Raw genomic sequence first — 15924 nt, 5'->3', positions numbered from 1 at the left:
ATGACTTTGATTTGTGTCTAACAAAAACACCTGAGAAGGTAGCAATTAATAAATCATTATTGTTTGTTTTTCTGCCTTCGAGTATATTTAGCTAATTAGGCATTTATTATTTTCCCCTTATTATTTAGTACTTAATGTTTCCAGACAGATGTACCGCATTTGAAAAGGGTTCAGGATTATTGCATTGTAGTGATGCTTAATATTAAAATGCAAAGTCAGTGTAATCAGTAGAAGATGGCTCTGTAGAGTTGTTTATTTATTGTCTTTATAGTATGTGAGTCACATCACTTCACCTAAAAGCTAGTAATATTAGACTGCAACCCAAAACTTTCACAAACCTCCGTCAGGCGTTGAAGTGGTCCAGATGTATGTCAGATTACATCCCTTAATCCAGTATGTGCAAAAGACACCAGCATGGCAACGTTTGAAATGTTGCTTAGAAGATCTCAATACCTTGGATTAACCACTAGATGTCAGGCGAACACTAGGAATACTGTGTGATTGCTGTTGTGTAGGGAGGGAAGATTTTTTTTTTCCTTGTTTGTTTTCTTTTTTTCATCCATTTTGTTCCAACATGGGGCTAAAACCTTTCTCTGTAAACCTATTTAAAACTGGACAACTGCAGGATTGAAAGTGTGGTTAAATGTCTTATGAGATTTGACATCAAAGATTCTACGTTCAAGAGGTTACAAAACAAGGAGCACGTTAGCTGCTGAGTTTAAATATCCATCTTCTTATTCACTTTTTCCACTTAACCAAAAACTTCTTACAGACTTGGAATTCACTGTTTTTTCAGGGAATATTTTGTTTAATATTCTTTGTTTTTTTTCTTAGTTTCTTCACATGACTGACCTTGGTACAGTAATTTCCTGTTTCATGGGCAGGGCTTCACTCAGTCACACAACAGTGCGTAAACGTTTCCAGAATATAAGTGTAAATGAATGAAAGGGAGAGGGTGTGTTTGTATCTGTCTTTGTGTGTGTGTGTGTGTGTTTGTATCAGTGTGTGTGTGAGAGAGAGAGCAGAAAAAAGCAGTGAATGAACAAACCAGGCAGTACCGTGACATCTCCTGGTCAATATCTCCTCCAGAGTCTTATGGTAACTTAAGCCTTGAATTTTAGTAAGAAAATCAACATACCAAAGTGTTCATGACAAAGGTAGCTAACAGAACAAAGATTTTGTAGGGTAAGCATCCCTGTCAAATTGTAACTATTAATGAAGAGTCGTTAATCCTCGTCTTCTTATCCAATTTATTGTCACAGGGGCCACCTGTCACGGGGCGAACAGAGTAAGTACATACATTTTATTTATATAGTGCCTTTTAAGATAAAATCACAAATAAAAACAGCAACGAAGGCAATAAGACAAAATAAAATAAAACTCTACCCAAATGCCAGTTTAAAAAAATAAGTCTTCAACTGCGTTTTGAATGAGTCCACTGAGCACACAGATCGTAGACTGGGGGACAGAGAGTTCCAAAGAGAAAGGGTCACAATCGCCCCTGTAGATTTGGGGATAGAAAAGAAACCCTGATCCGAAGACCTGAGAGTCCTACTGGTGACATATGGCCTCATAGGTTCACTGATGTAGAGGAGGTGCTTTGCTATGCAAAGCTATAAAGATGAAAACCAGAACTTTGGATTTAATTTTAAATTTAATTTGGGGCCAGTGCACATGAGAACATTTGGGGGATCTAGTAGGGATCATAGCAGCAGCATTCTGGACAAGCTGTAGACTATCTAAGGAGGTTTTACTGAGGCAGGTAAAGAGTGAATTACAATAGTCCAGGTGAGATGCGATAAAAGCTTAAATAACAAGCTGCTTCTCAGATTTAGAAAAAAATAGGGTGACATTTGCTAATATTTCTCAGCTGATGAAAACAAGAATGAAACAGGTCCTTAACATGCAAAAAAAAAAAAAAAAAAACATAAAACATGCAAATCCAATGACAGGCCCCCATCAAAAGTCACTCCCAGGTCTCAAACAGATGGGTTTCATTACAGGATTTCTAATGACCTGGAGAGCAGGCTGGCAGGGGGACAAATAAGGATCTCTCTTTTATTCACATGCAACTGGAGAAAATTATCTGACATCCAGGATTTTATGCAATTCAAGCAGTGCTTTGCAGTTAAAACTTTAGAAATACATTGAGCTTTAAAAGTGATATAAAGCTGAATATCATCAGCATAATGATGATTAAAAAAAAATCTTAGTAAAGACATTAAAAGCTGATTTAAAGGAAGTAATACAATGAAAATAATATAGGGCCAAGAACATGACCCTGCGGAAAACCAAATGATGATGATTTGTATGTACAGTGGATGTGGCAACAAAGACAATTCTGTGAGTGAGGTATTTGAGGTAAACCATTCAAATGCTGTACCAAATATGCCCATTCAGCGTTTCAGCCTCTGGATCAATACTTGGTGTTCAATAGTATCAAAGGCTGAGCTTAAATCCAGGATCAGGAGAACACTAGAACTCTCCTGAATCCCTGCAAAACAGCAAGTCTTTGAGACTCTGAGTAGAAAAGCCTCAGTAGAGTGGCCTCTATGGACACCAGTCTGAAACTTATCCAACAGCTGCTGTGCAGCTTCTCTAAGACTTTTGCAATAAAAGGGAGTTTTGAAGTGGGCCTATAGCTGCTTAACGCTGATGGATCTAGATTGTGTTTTTTCAACAGAAGGTAAATAACAGCATTTTTAAAATGATCTGGGACCTGCCCTGAAATCAGTGAGCAGGTTATTATTCATTGCACAGATGGCCCAACAAAGCTTCTGAGAATTGTATGTTGAGCCTGGTGCAGAATGGATGCAGAACCTAATGGTAAAATGCTATTTTGCACATCTGCAACTTTTTAAATAAAAAAACGGGAGAAAATTTTCACAATCATCATCAGAATTGGAACAACCAGTTGAACAGGTGAGATGATCTTGCTGACAGTATCAAATAGTCATTTGGGACTGCACCTATTGTTAGAAGCCAGCTTTGCAAAATAGACAGCTCTGGCCTCTTTGACAATGTTGTTAAGAATAATTAAGAGGTCGTTTAAATGAAGAAGGTGGACGCACAGCCCAGTTGATTTCAACAGTCGCTCTGTTTTTTGACAAATACGTTTAAAAGAGCAAATCAGGTCATTTATCCACAGGGCAGGATTGGACTGGGTAGCCAACTTTGTTTTGATAGGTAAAACTTCATCTACTACTTCCACACAGTGTTCATAAAAAGCGTTAACTAAAAAGTTAACATTTATCGTCCATTGTTAACGCTAACTCAAAAGCAGCTGATAAATTTTCTGATAGAGACAGCCAGCCATAGCTGTGGCCAATTTAGAATCACCAGCTAACCTAACCCCATGTGTGTCTTTGGACTTCAGCAAGAAGCTGGAGTACGTGCAGCGAACCTACATAGACATAGGGAAAACGTGCAAACTCCACAGGTTTCAACCTGGATTCAAACCCAGGGCCTTCTTACAGTGAAGCGTTAACCACCATGCTACCAAGCAGTTAATGATGGTGGTTAGCTATAATTAGAAATATTTGGTTTATAATAATATTAATGCATTTGACTGACTGCTACTGCTGAAACTAAGTATGTCTACTATGGACCTTCCTGACTGTTTTTGTGTCTGGATGTTGCAGTGTATAGGTAGTGAAAGATTCGCTCTGTGTTTTATTGCAGCATATTGTGACCCAGCTCACTCAACTTAATGTGTCTAGATATGATACAGGGCACAGCTGTAGCCCTCAGCGTTGTCCAGGTCAGGATGTCAGGCTGATGATATCAGTTTGGAGGGTGGCCTTTCAGCCTCCAGCACCACCTTCTCTTAGTGCAAGATGAGGTGAGATTTGGCATGACATATGGCCAGCATGTGGGGTGTGAGCACTCCGTCTGCTAATGCTATACCCTTTGCCCTATCCATCTGGAAGTGCTGACTTCAGCATAGGCTCAGTGTATCTGTGTGTATGGGAGACATTACAGATAGATGTTAATTATGTAAGCTTCCCCATGAATTAAGGCTAAAAAAAATGTGTGTATAAATCATCAGAATACTAAATATACCTTTTAGGCATGGTAACAATGGGCTTGATTCACAAGCTATGCCTACAAGTAAATTGTGCATCCAAATGTTTAACACACAAATTTTATTTTGGTCGTTATTAAGAGTTTTCCAAAAGAACTTCACAAAAAGACAAAAAAAGTAATATTGCTAACTAATTTCACTGCTAACTACCAGTTTCCAGTGAAATTAGATGGTCAAAATGCAAAGTATTGATTGAAAAGCTGTACTATGAATTTTTACCTTAATATGTCTAACTTCTCTAACATAACATTTAGGGAAGTACTTCACTAAGTCACTGCTAGGTTTCATCAATGCAAATACCAAAAAATACAGTACACAAAAAAATTTCCAAATATTTCATACACAGTAGTGCTGAAATGTTTAGCATATTAAAAGTGCATTCATTAACCCTTTTACTCCGAATGCATCGGCCGTGGCACAAAGTACTTCGAAAGTGTCGCCTTTTACAGACTTCCAGCAGCAAATACCGTAATACCCCTACTGTACATGGCTGTGAAGTGCAATTTCTGGCCTTTCAGGAACTGTTTGAATTTTTTCCGATAGGACAAACAGTCACGGAGTTACGGTAAAAAGCCAGCTCCGCACTGATACGCTACGTCTTAATCAGCTGTTCGCCACTATTAAGGACAAGTAATGGGCGCTTCAGCGGCGATTGCCTGGCATTAAAGGGTTAAGAAAGGTTTACATCCTTGCTGCCACATGTCATTTCTTTATGCTCATTTCTTGGCAATATTCCACATATGGACTTTTTTCAAAAAACTGTATAAAATCTCTCATCTTGAGCTGACAGATCCAGTGGTCCTTCTCCTCCATCTCCACATTTTTTTCTCATATAGATATACTGTTACAGTGATGAATGCTCATATAGAACACAGCACCTCCACCAGCTTATCTGAGGGAAAACTGAACTGTTCCCAGGCCAACCAAGAGATATAATCTCACCAGCATGTCCTGAGTCTACCCCAGGGTCACCTTTCAGTAGGACATGCCAGAACACTTCACCTGCGAGATGCCTAGGAAGCATTGTAATCAGATGCCCAAACCACCTCAACTGTCTCCTTTCAGTGTCGAAGAGTAGCAGTTCTACTCTGAGCCCGTCTCTCCCTTTGTAGAAGCTCATTTTCACCACTTGCATCAATGATCTTGTTGTTTTGGTCACTACCCAAAGCTTGTGACCATCGGTGAAAGTAGAGACATTGATCGTCTGCCAAATTGACAGCTTCGCTCTTGCACTCAGCTCTCTCTTCACCACAGTGGCCCAGTGCAGCCTCTGCATCACAGCAGCCACGGCCCACACTCTCGCCCCCCTCTTCCCTCACTCGTGAACAAGACCCTGAGATACTTAAACTCCTCCACTCTGGGTAGCACCTTGTTCCTGACCCGGAGTGAGTACTGGGAGGTGCCAATTTTCATACCCGCCGCTTCACACTTGGCTATGAACCACTCCACTGAGAGCTGGAGGCCACCCCCTAATGAAGAAAACAGGACAACATCATCTGCAAAAAGCAGAGATGAGGTTCTGAGTTCACCAAGGTGGAAGCCTTCTGCCACTTGGCTGCACCTAGAAAATCTGAATTATGAACAGAATTGGTAACAAAGGGCAGCTGTGGTGGAGTTCAAAACCCACCAACAATGAATCATACTGATTGCTGGCAATGAAGACCAAGCTCTCGCTGCATTTGTACAGGCACTGAATGGCTCATAACAACATGCCAGACACCCCATACTCCCACAGGGTCCCCCACAGGATACCCCGAGGGATGCTGTCAAATGCCTTCTCCAGGTCCACAAAGTCCACATGTAGAATGGATGGGCAAACTCCCATGCACATTCACATATCCTTGAGCGCATAAAGAGCTGGTCCAGCTTTCCACACCCAAGACGAAAAATTGCATTGTTCCTCCTAAATCTAAGGTTTGATTAACAGACAAACTCTCCTTTCCAGTACCCTGATATAGACCTTCCAGGCGAGACTGAGGAGTGTGATCCCCCTTTAGTTGGAGCACACCCTCTGGTCCTCCTTCTTGATGGTGGGAACCACCACCTCAGTCTGCCAAACCAGAGGCACCACCCCAGATTTCCACACGACATTGCAGAGGTGTGTCAACCAATACAGCCCTACAACATCCAGAGCCTTCTGGAATTCAGGGTGAATCTCATCCACCCTAGGGGCCCTACCACCAAGTCGCTGTTTAACTACCTCACTGACCCCGAGTGATGGGTGAGCTGTCTCCCTTGTCCCCAGACTCTGCTTCCTCTACAGAATATGTGTTAGTGGCAGTAGGAATAACAAGGTCCTCAAAATATTACGTTCACCACTTGACTATATCCTCAGTTGAATTCAGCAGCACCCCATCCACACTATACACTGTTTGAGTAGAGCGCTGTGTTCCCCTCCTGAGTCAACTGATGGTTTGCTATAATCGCTTTGAAGCAGTCCAAGTCTTTTTCCATGACCTCCTTAACACTGTCATGTCAGCAAACAACTCTCCACTGTATTTCATTGTGAACACAACATCCTAAACCAGCTGTCCAAATCGTATATCTGCAACTGGCAGCCAATCAGGAGACAGCTGATTTAAAGGGCCTTAAAGGGTGAGGAACTATTATGGCTAGTGAATGGACTGAGGGGAGAATGATCTTTTTTGACAGTAGCATGCAAATCCACTGTAATATAATCCAAGAATTTAAAAAAATGGTGCTGGAAATAAGCTTAATAGGCCCACTCTAATGTCAAACCTTTTCCTTTATCACTTGACCCTCAGTTTGTGTCTCAGGGGACACTTGCCATCTGTTATTGCAGCCCAAGCCTTACTTTTTTATTTCTTTAACCAAAAAAGTATTTTTCTCAAGGTAATACTTAAGGAAAATGTGCCTTTCCTGACTTTGGCCTTGGGCAAAGCCAGAAAAGTTTCTTATGTTATGAAATTATTTTTCATTCTATCCCAACAGCTTAAGACATTCTTTCATGACACACCTCTAAGTAATGTTTTCCTTATACATAGAAATATAGACCCATGCCACATGTGCCTATGATGAATCCAATGGTAATATTGTGGGCACACCCATTTTGTGTAAAAGGTAGGAACATTTGTACATACATATACAGTACGTGAACAAGGCCCTACATCACCATTGTGTTCTGGTAGTGTGATCCACAGCATATGCCGTACCCTGCAGTGACGTGCAGTCAGGGGAGGCAGGTGAGGCACGGCCTCACCTGTCATCGTGGAAATATAAAATTAAAAAATAAATTAAATGGTTATATTCATTCAGTGATTTGTATTTTAAAGTTCTTTTCCATTTAACTACACCATTTTTAGATTAGTTTTTTCAAAATCGCTGAATTTTCGCATTTGCCGGTCAAATACTGAGACGAACGGTGAGGCACCAGCCCAGCGAGCCGCACCACGGATTGCGCAATCCGTGGTGCGGCTCAGTATAGTCATTGCCAATGACTACTAACTGTGCTGGCATGCTATGCAGTGAGACCGGATTACTTTCCCTTTGCATGTGGCTATTAAAATGTTCTAACACTTTTACTATATGAACTAAATTTCTATATTTTAGCTGGTGTATATAATGCACATTTTTTTTTTGTTTTTTTTCATTAACAACTGTATGTGTGTGTAATGCATTCTTGTGTTGAGCGATCATGAAACTGCTGCGAAGAGACACTAGGTGAGGCACGCAGTTCTCGTGCCTCATGGTAGGGGGCGCTGGTGATCCCAGGGACTCTACGACTCCTCGGCGGCAAGCTACCATAAACAGTTAGCAAGGCCAGTTAGTTTTTCCTGTTGCTTGGCCTTATGTTCAACATGGAAGATTACATAACTCAACTGAAAGAATTTTCTAAACTGGACTTTCAATCGAAGCAGAAGATAATAATTAAAGGAAGACCAACACCGGAGCTAAAAGGTTTGCTTCAGACTATGTTAATGTTAAACAAAACAACTGTTGCCAATCAAATGGTGAATAAGCTATATGTTTGTAAATCTGATGTGATGACGTCAGTGCCTCACCAGTCACGACCCTCACCGCACGTCACTGGTACCCTGGTTACACTTCCTGTGTAACCTGGTTTCTCTGAGTGTCCTGGTTTCTTACCTGTGTGTAATCATGTTCACGTTGGTTTTATTTGTTTGAACTGCTTACTGAGTAAGGAGCAGAACAGACTGACATGATATGGAATATGAAATAATGCAGAGGGAGTGCTAATTTTATCAGCACTGTAAGTTACAATTTACACATACCAGATAGTATTTCTACCACTACCATGCAGTGCATTGGCTACCACACTGTCAGTCTTTTGTATTTATTGCCCACACTCTTCTTATACTGTCCACACAACTAAATTGTTGTAATGAACCATTAAATAGAGGTTGTATAATTAAATATTGTAATAAAGTACCTGATTGCACAATGTCATAAATAAACAAACAAAAAAAAGATGTTTCAGAGAGGTAAAGCACAATAGAAAAATTAATAATTCACAGTATTTTTCTAGTGATTTCCTCCTTATACTATAACTTAATGCTGTCCCAGGTGAGGGAATTTAACTTAAAAGTTTTAGACTTTCATTTGATGGTACTGCAGACCAATTACCATTACCAGAACCATATACGCTGGTGCGTAGATGACAACATTGTTGCCCAGTTCCGTCAGTATGTACATTTTCAAAAACAAATGCAAATGCACAAATGCGTGCATCCTGTTAAATATACTGTGGACTGATCAATATGGGATAATCCCTGAACAGCTTGAACCCATGTGTTACAGTACCTGCAGCCGCAACTACTCAATTAAGTAGTAAAGTTCAAGAGCCCTGTATTTATTTTCACTGCAGATACAATACAAGTGTTGAGATGGCAGGTACCATGGCCATTAGGAATCTGAATAGATGATTTGTTCAGTGTTATTTGTATTGAATTTGGGTTCTTATCTACCTCCCAGGCTCAGTCTCATTTGCCTCCAAGCAGATGGCTTTCTGTTATTTTCTCAGTGAATCACAAATATTGAATTTGAATGAGTTTCCAATCACTCACTTAAATCATGAGTCATCATGTCTTGTCTGAGCCAAGTAGATGTCAATGATGGAGTTGCAGTAGGCACTAAAAGTTGCTGTCAGCATGTACAACATCCTACAGTTTGGAAAGTTGGAGCACGTGCCAGAGATGGACTGTACAACTTTTATTTTGGAGATGCTTAGATTGGGATTTGATTTTTTTTAAGGCAATTTAATGCTCCAGTGGAGGATGTCTCTTTTTTACTTAATGTTCATTGTATCCTCCAAAACTCCAGGCCAAGCATGATGCAATGAGCCAATAAGAGAAGTATTATTAACATAATGCCTCTGGTGCACCCTCAGAGATTGGTGCATAATTTAATATAAACAGACTTATGTTAAAATCGGTCATCTTGCTCAATAAAGTACAACTGAAATTAATCTAGCATTTTTTCCAGTAGTTAACACATTTGAATAAAATTAACAGTCATCAGTGTGGTATTGGTGAAAATGCTGAACACCAACAAAAAAAAAAAAGAAAAAAAAAAGCATTAAGTATATGCAGCCTTTGTGTACGGAAAAAAGTGTGCTGTCACACACAAATAGTCTGTTAAAGACTACACATAAATATCTCTGTGCAACTCTGCTTAATTTTAAAATATTTTATCACGTTTAGCTCTTTGCATGTTTTAATGGAAACAAACCAAATGCCTCTTAAAATGTTAAACAGGCATGACTTAATAACGAAGGTCTTTGAAGCCTTTATAAACTTCAAAGGAATATGCAATCAGAACATTTTCCTAACTAGAGCTCGAATGGAATGTATTAATGTGTTTGTGTGGAAACATGGCGGCATGATAAATTGTATATGTACACAGCTGTCTGCTAATTTACATCAGGGTGTATGGTAACCTCTGTCATTATACATCGTGCTAATGTGACAGTTAAGGCTAGTTGCTGTGAAACCTTGCTAATCCCAGTGATACATAGCAAAATAACATATTAGTAATATATACTATATGATCTTGACAATAAATCACAATACTTACTTGACAAAACTAAAATCTGGACTCACAAAAGTCACTAATTTTCATTTCTAGCACAACATAGCACAAGTAATGCTGCTGCAAACAGCACTAATAGACAACACTGAAGTTCATATTTGGAAGGTGATGAACCAGAGTTGCTGCAGTGCACACTGAGTGAATGTAGAAGATCTAAAGAGAATGATGCTGTACCTTTTTTTTTTTAATTTTTTATAATTGACCTCCTTTGCCCTTCTCTACCTGCTTTCTGCAAATTTAAGACATCTGGGGCAAAGTCCTCATTGGTCAGTGTATACTGTACTTGTAGTCTGGTCAAAATTTCAGATTTTCAACTTGAGACAGATTCAGTGTCTGTGTTTCCATGTTGAAGCCAGTGTTTTCAGGAATACCGTATTTGCCCTCCTGACCCACTGAAGAGCTTGTGGAGTTGGTTGGACAGGAATGCAGGAAGCTTTACTTGCTCAGTGACATCTGAAACCTCAGCAGTGTGTACGTTGGACCCTTTCCATTTCAGGGGATTCAACTTTGGCAGCCAAGTGGTTAAGCCATCTTTAGCAGTAACAAGTTGTTATTCACACTTATCCCACTGCTCTCTGTCACTGTTGTCTCACTGCTGTGGCCAGTTGGTTTTGGAGTCTTTTCATTTTTGTGTATTGTATTCACAGTTTTGTTGATTTTAGTCTAGCAAAGTAAGACAGGTATTTTTGTATGTTTTGGTGTTTTGGTTGTATTTCTGTTGTTTTATAGACAAACAAAACAAAAGTAGCAGACGTTTTAGAAAAAAGTTAACATTTTTTGCTAGAATGCAATACTGCTGTTCTCATTAATCTTATAGCTTTACAATATCTGGGCATCTTTGTGTTGTAATTAGTGATAAGTTCTGAAATATAAAAGATTTTCCGGTCCGCATGGGGTGTTTGTTTCCATCAGAAATTATAGTAACAGAAAAAAAAACACATTTGTCACAACTGATGGAATCCAAACAAATGAATTGTTGCTGTCAAAATTAGCCAAAATATCATTTTATATTATTTAAAAAAAAAAAAAATCACACATTAACAATCCATTTGAATATGCATTGCCGAAGCACTGATTTCTGAAAGCAAGTAGAGCTGCATGTAGGTTTACGGCAAACACACAGTATGTGATGTTGAATAGTGCTCCATAAACACCCACGCCTCCCCCTCTTTGTCTTGAGCTGAGTTGCGCCTCCTTCAGTGTCATCACATTAGTCCAGGTGGTCATTGTGCCCCTTTTCAGCTCTATGAGGCTCTAGTGACAGGCTACACGTTGACTCAATGCGGAGATTCTAATGAGAGAACTGGCACCATCCTGGAGCTGTCGAGACCCATGCTGTCTTACAGGACTGATGGCTGTCCCATGGGATCAACCCCTCTTACTACAGCATGTTGGGAAATGCGGGTCAAATCATAAATCAGTATCCCCTGCGGGACCTGTGGGGAAGGGAGATGTAAGGAGAGGGAGTTAAAAAAAAATGAAGGATGACAGACACTGATAAGAAGCATGCAAAGGAGGGTGAGGATGAAAAGGGAACGCAAAGAGGGAGGGCACAGATGGCAGCACGAAAGGGAAGCTGGGAGTTGCCTGTCTTTGAAGCTCCTGCAGGAGCTCTAAAATTCTGGAGAGGATGGAGAAAATGTATGATTCATTTCCTGCTTCTTGAAATCAATCAGGTGTCCTCTCAACATCTTCCTCACTCAAATATGTCTTCCTGACCATCTGCAATTCTAGAAGCCATCAAGAGAAGCTATCTTGTCATTCTAAAGCACCGCAGCTCCCACTCCCCTCCCCTCCCCACCCCACCCCTGCAATGGGACAAGAACAGTGGGAAAGAAAAAGTGTGTGGTCCCTGACAGCAACCAGTGAATACAAATGCCCTATGTACGAGCAAGCATCCCATATTTTGCTTCAGTAAAAGGAAAGTAGGCACACTCCTGTAAATGCACACACGTGGGCAAGGCTTCCTTATCTCGGTAATTGGCACAGGGGGTCAGAGCGGCAGGCGTAGATAATCGTGGCTGGGGGACATAATCTGTTTGCTGCTCCCCTCCCTGCTTCTTATTTCTCTTCTGTCATGGACCGCTCCCATCATCAACATACACACTCATACACAGTTTTGTACTCTACACACAGACTAAGCCACCTCTTGTCTTTTTTTGTAATGCTGTGCCATGCAGGAGATATTTTGGATGTGGCCGTAGGAGGGCTGTTTTGCTGTTGTGTCAGCATGAAACTGTGTACTCAACTGACTACCAGACCCCCCACCTACCACTCCCCAATCACTTCCATGTTCCGACAAAACACAGCCCCTCCCTACACCACCATCCCCCACAAAGAAATATCTCTGTTCTCTCAGGTACCGCACCCAGGGTAGAGCAAGGCAAGTGACTTTATGGAGTTGGGAAATGTAGTTTAGAATGGAGGGGGAAGGTGCATAGAAATATAGCCAGGAGCGGTAATATAAAAAAAAAAAAAGGGGGGGGGGGGGGGGCACGATATAGATGTCTCCTTGTATTTTTATCCCCGTTATCGGCTTATATCTTTCATTTCCATCATGCCATCATTGCTGTTAGCAGACGGCTGCCATTTAGATGGCATGCATGCAGACACAGACACACACATATGCGCACACACACACACACACACACACACATGCGCAGAAACACACCCAGCTTTTCATTAGATCTGCAGCGATAGGCCTGCGCTCCTTTGAGTCAGAAAATATGATATCTTAAGATAGGAGCCAAATGGCATTATCGTCAGAAGAGGCCTTATCCTGACAACTCTGAAGAACAAAATAAACCCCGTCTCTTGCCATAGAAACTATATTATCTTACAGGGTCTTATGTAACAATTTCTGCTACGAGCCTTTGCTTTTACAGAAAAAATGTCATGTCCAAATGGGTCACTTGCCTCCATTGAAGAACTCTCAGCCCTCCTATAAACCACATTACACCACAGTAGAAAAGTAGTTTCTGCTTCCATTCACACATTTGCTATATGTGCATAATAACCATTTAGTAAATGATGCTTCACCATTGCCTGCAGAGCAACTGAGGCAAAAAAAAGTAGAAAGATATAAAGAACTCTATCCAAAATCACATGTATAATCTATAAAATATTGTGGCTCAGCCCAAATACCCTCTCCATTTTAGCCATTGCATAGCTCATTTTTAAACAAGACACTTCTGTATCTGAAAGTCAATGAAGGTAGTTAACACAGTTACTAGTCATGAATCATAAAATGGCACCCCTGGGTCTCTGACTAAGGCATCATTTGCATAGTCTTACCTCTGTAAATTCAATTTTCACCACATATATGAGAGATTTGTGGATAGTGGGAAGCAGATTTTGGTTACTGGTTCAAATCTAGTACTACTGCTTTCTATTGCAAAGAAAAAAAAAGAGTGTAATATCACTGAAAATATTTTAAAACCAGTGAACAATAATTCAGTTGTTTATGGCCTCATCATACGCTGAGTGGCAAAATGAAATTTCAATTATCTTTTTGTGTGGATTTGCATAATTATTTTCCTTTTTTTTTCCTGTGCTTTACTCCTGTTTTTTAAGGTTGCAGGCTATTGTAAATACAAAACAGTGAGCTTATCAAAATGAGTCTTTCTTCCAAATTAAAAAACATGTCTGCGGTATGCAGTCTTTCAGTTTACACGATTACTTATGTATTGTATATATTTTAATCAAATCCACAGATATCTGAAACAGGACCTAATTTAAATCATGTGCCTGTGGCTATAATTAATAGAACATAGAGTGGTGTGTTCATACTGCAGGATAAACAAGCTATGCATAAAAAAAATAGCAGATCATGTACTATGTACTCAAAACTTTGCTCTTCAAGGTCAATTCCAAGTGTTTTATTTGACTCCATGCCTATATTGACTGTCATTATTTACATAAATGTATGATTACTTAAATTATACATTTGAATATGTGCTCATTATGATTCTGCCACTGTGGTAGTACTTCTCCTCTATAAACATGGTGTGCAAATGTACTCTAATCATCTTATACTTACACTCAGCGGTGTGAAATGTGTTTCCCACAGGCCCGCGCTTCATTTCAATTAAACAAGCACACCTGTTCAACTTCAGAAGTCAGCGCGTCAAATTCTTCCACAAACTGGAGAAATTTTTCAGATCAAGAAAGCTACAGGACTGTGTATCATGGTCAGTATGCTTAATCATAATCAGTGTATCTGTAAAATAGTAACTATTAAATTTTAACCCCCCCCCATCACATTTTATTGGAACACTTTGGGCCAAGCAGCCCTACAACAATAGATGCTCTCTAAGTAAAGACTAAAAGATCTGTTTGCATTGACAGAGTGGTTTATTACCACCAAGTTAACCGTATTAAAGAACAGATATTTTGTGCAGTTTTTCAAGTTGTGGCATCTGTTCTATAAGCTGCAGCACTACGGTGGGTGTGTTATAGTAATTCCACAAATTATCCATAGAGCACATTTCCTCACTTTCAAATGGAAATCAGATGGTCGTCATATGCAGTGCAGAGCCCACACTGAATTATTTAGACTGTAATAAATACAAATGTGACCTGCATACTACAGAATGCTTTTTTGGAGATCTGTGCTGCTCCTCCACCTGTCAAGATGTACTTTTATTTATTTATTTTTGTAAGACACTGATAAATCATTTCCAATGCTCTGTTTTGAAACCACACGAGGATCCTTTTCCAGCATTTTGCACATGGTGTCCTCAAACTACATTAACATTTCTAATGAACGGGGCATACTTATGAGAGCGGTGGCAGGAAGGGCTGTGGTGTCCTGGAGATGTCCCCTGCAATCCAGACAGCAGTCGACTTGAGTAATCAAGTGTGAAGGTTGTGGGGAGCAAACAACCATTAACCTCCCAAACACAGGCCATCATCACAGTCTGCAGAGGACAGAGGGGAGGGTGGGTGGTGTGTGCCTCTATTGGTGTGTAAATGGGAGCAACTGCCAGGGCTAGTGAGTGTAGTATAGAACTGTGTGTGTGTGTGTTTTATTGCCATTTGATGAATGGTGTGGATTGTGTGTGTATGTGAGTGTGTCTGTTGGCAAAGTTGTGAGTGCACAGCGCGTGTCTGCAGCTAGGACTGTCATTAGTAGGGTAGAGAGGATTTTGCATGTGTGTACAGATGAATGTCTGCAATGGTGACCAGAGCATGTAAGTTTGAAGCCTTGACCTCAGGCTGGTAAACGATTTGCGTGTACTTTGAGGGTTAGACATATATACTTAAGTATCTGGATTTGTTTTGATTTGCAGGCAGATCAGGCCATGTATCCCACTCTGTCAGTCTGTCCAGTGTGATCTCAGTGCACATTATTCCCATATGGCAGTAGAGTATGACTGTGCTTGGCATGCCCAGGCCTGTGACCGCCTGTTTGACATGCCACTGTGTCGGCTGGTGATGCCATGCTGAACCAACCCATCTGCTCCAGGCCAAGCTGGCACAAGGGAGGGCTCATTAGAGGCAAACAAGAGGAGAAGGGCATTGAACCTGGGGTTCGGAAAGGCATGGCGTCCAAGAATCTCCTGAACTGCTGCCCTCAGAATGCTTCTCAGCAAAACAAGGGAATGATGGAGAATGAGAGTGTGTGGAGAGTGAGCGTAGATGAGTAAACACAGTGGATAAGCCAGCTACAGAATAATTCAACTACAGTTTAAGTCCAGGTGATTACATCCTAATGTCAATTCATTATGCATGCCATGCTTATAAAAATACTTTAAGAAGCTAGAACTAGG

The 15924-nt window shown here is 40.4% G+C and overlaps 1 protein-coding gene across 1 annotated transcript in view; it reads left to right on the top strand.

Moving 5' to 3' along the window:
• nrxn2b (neurexin 2b) overlaps positions 1-15924 on the top strand; it is a 639543-nt gene that overhangs the window by 278174 nt on the left and 345445 nt on the right. The gene's annotated exons all lie outside the window — the stretch shown is intronic.

This window comes from Archocentrus centrarchus (genome assembly GCF_007364275.1).
Source record: "Archocentrus centrarchus isolate MPI-CPG fArcCen1 chromosome 18 unlocalized genomic scaffold, fArcCen1 scaffold_23_ctg1, whole genome shotgun sequence".
NCBI lineage: Eukaryota > Metazoa > Chordata > Actinopteri > Cichliformes > Cichlidae > Archocentrus > Archocentrus centrarchus.
Note: the sequence above shows the minus strand (reverse complement) of the source record. Positions and strands in the feature narration are given on the sequence as shown.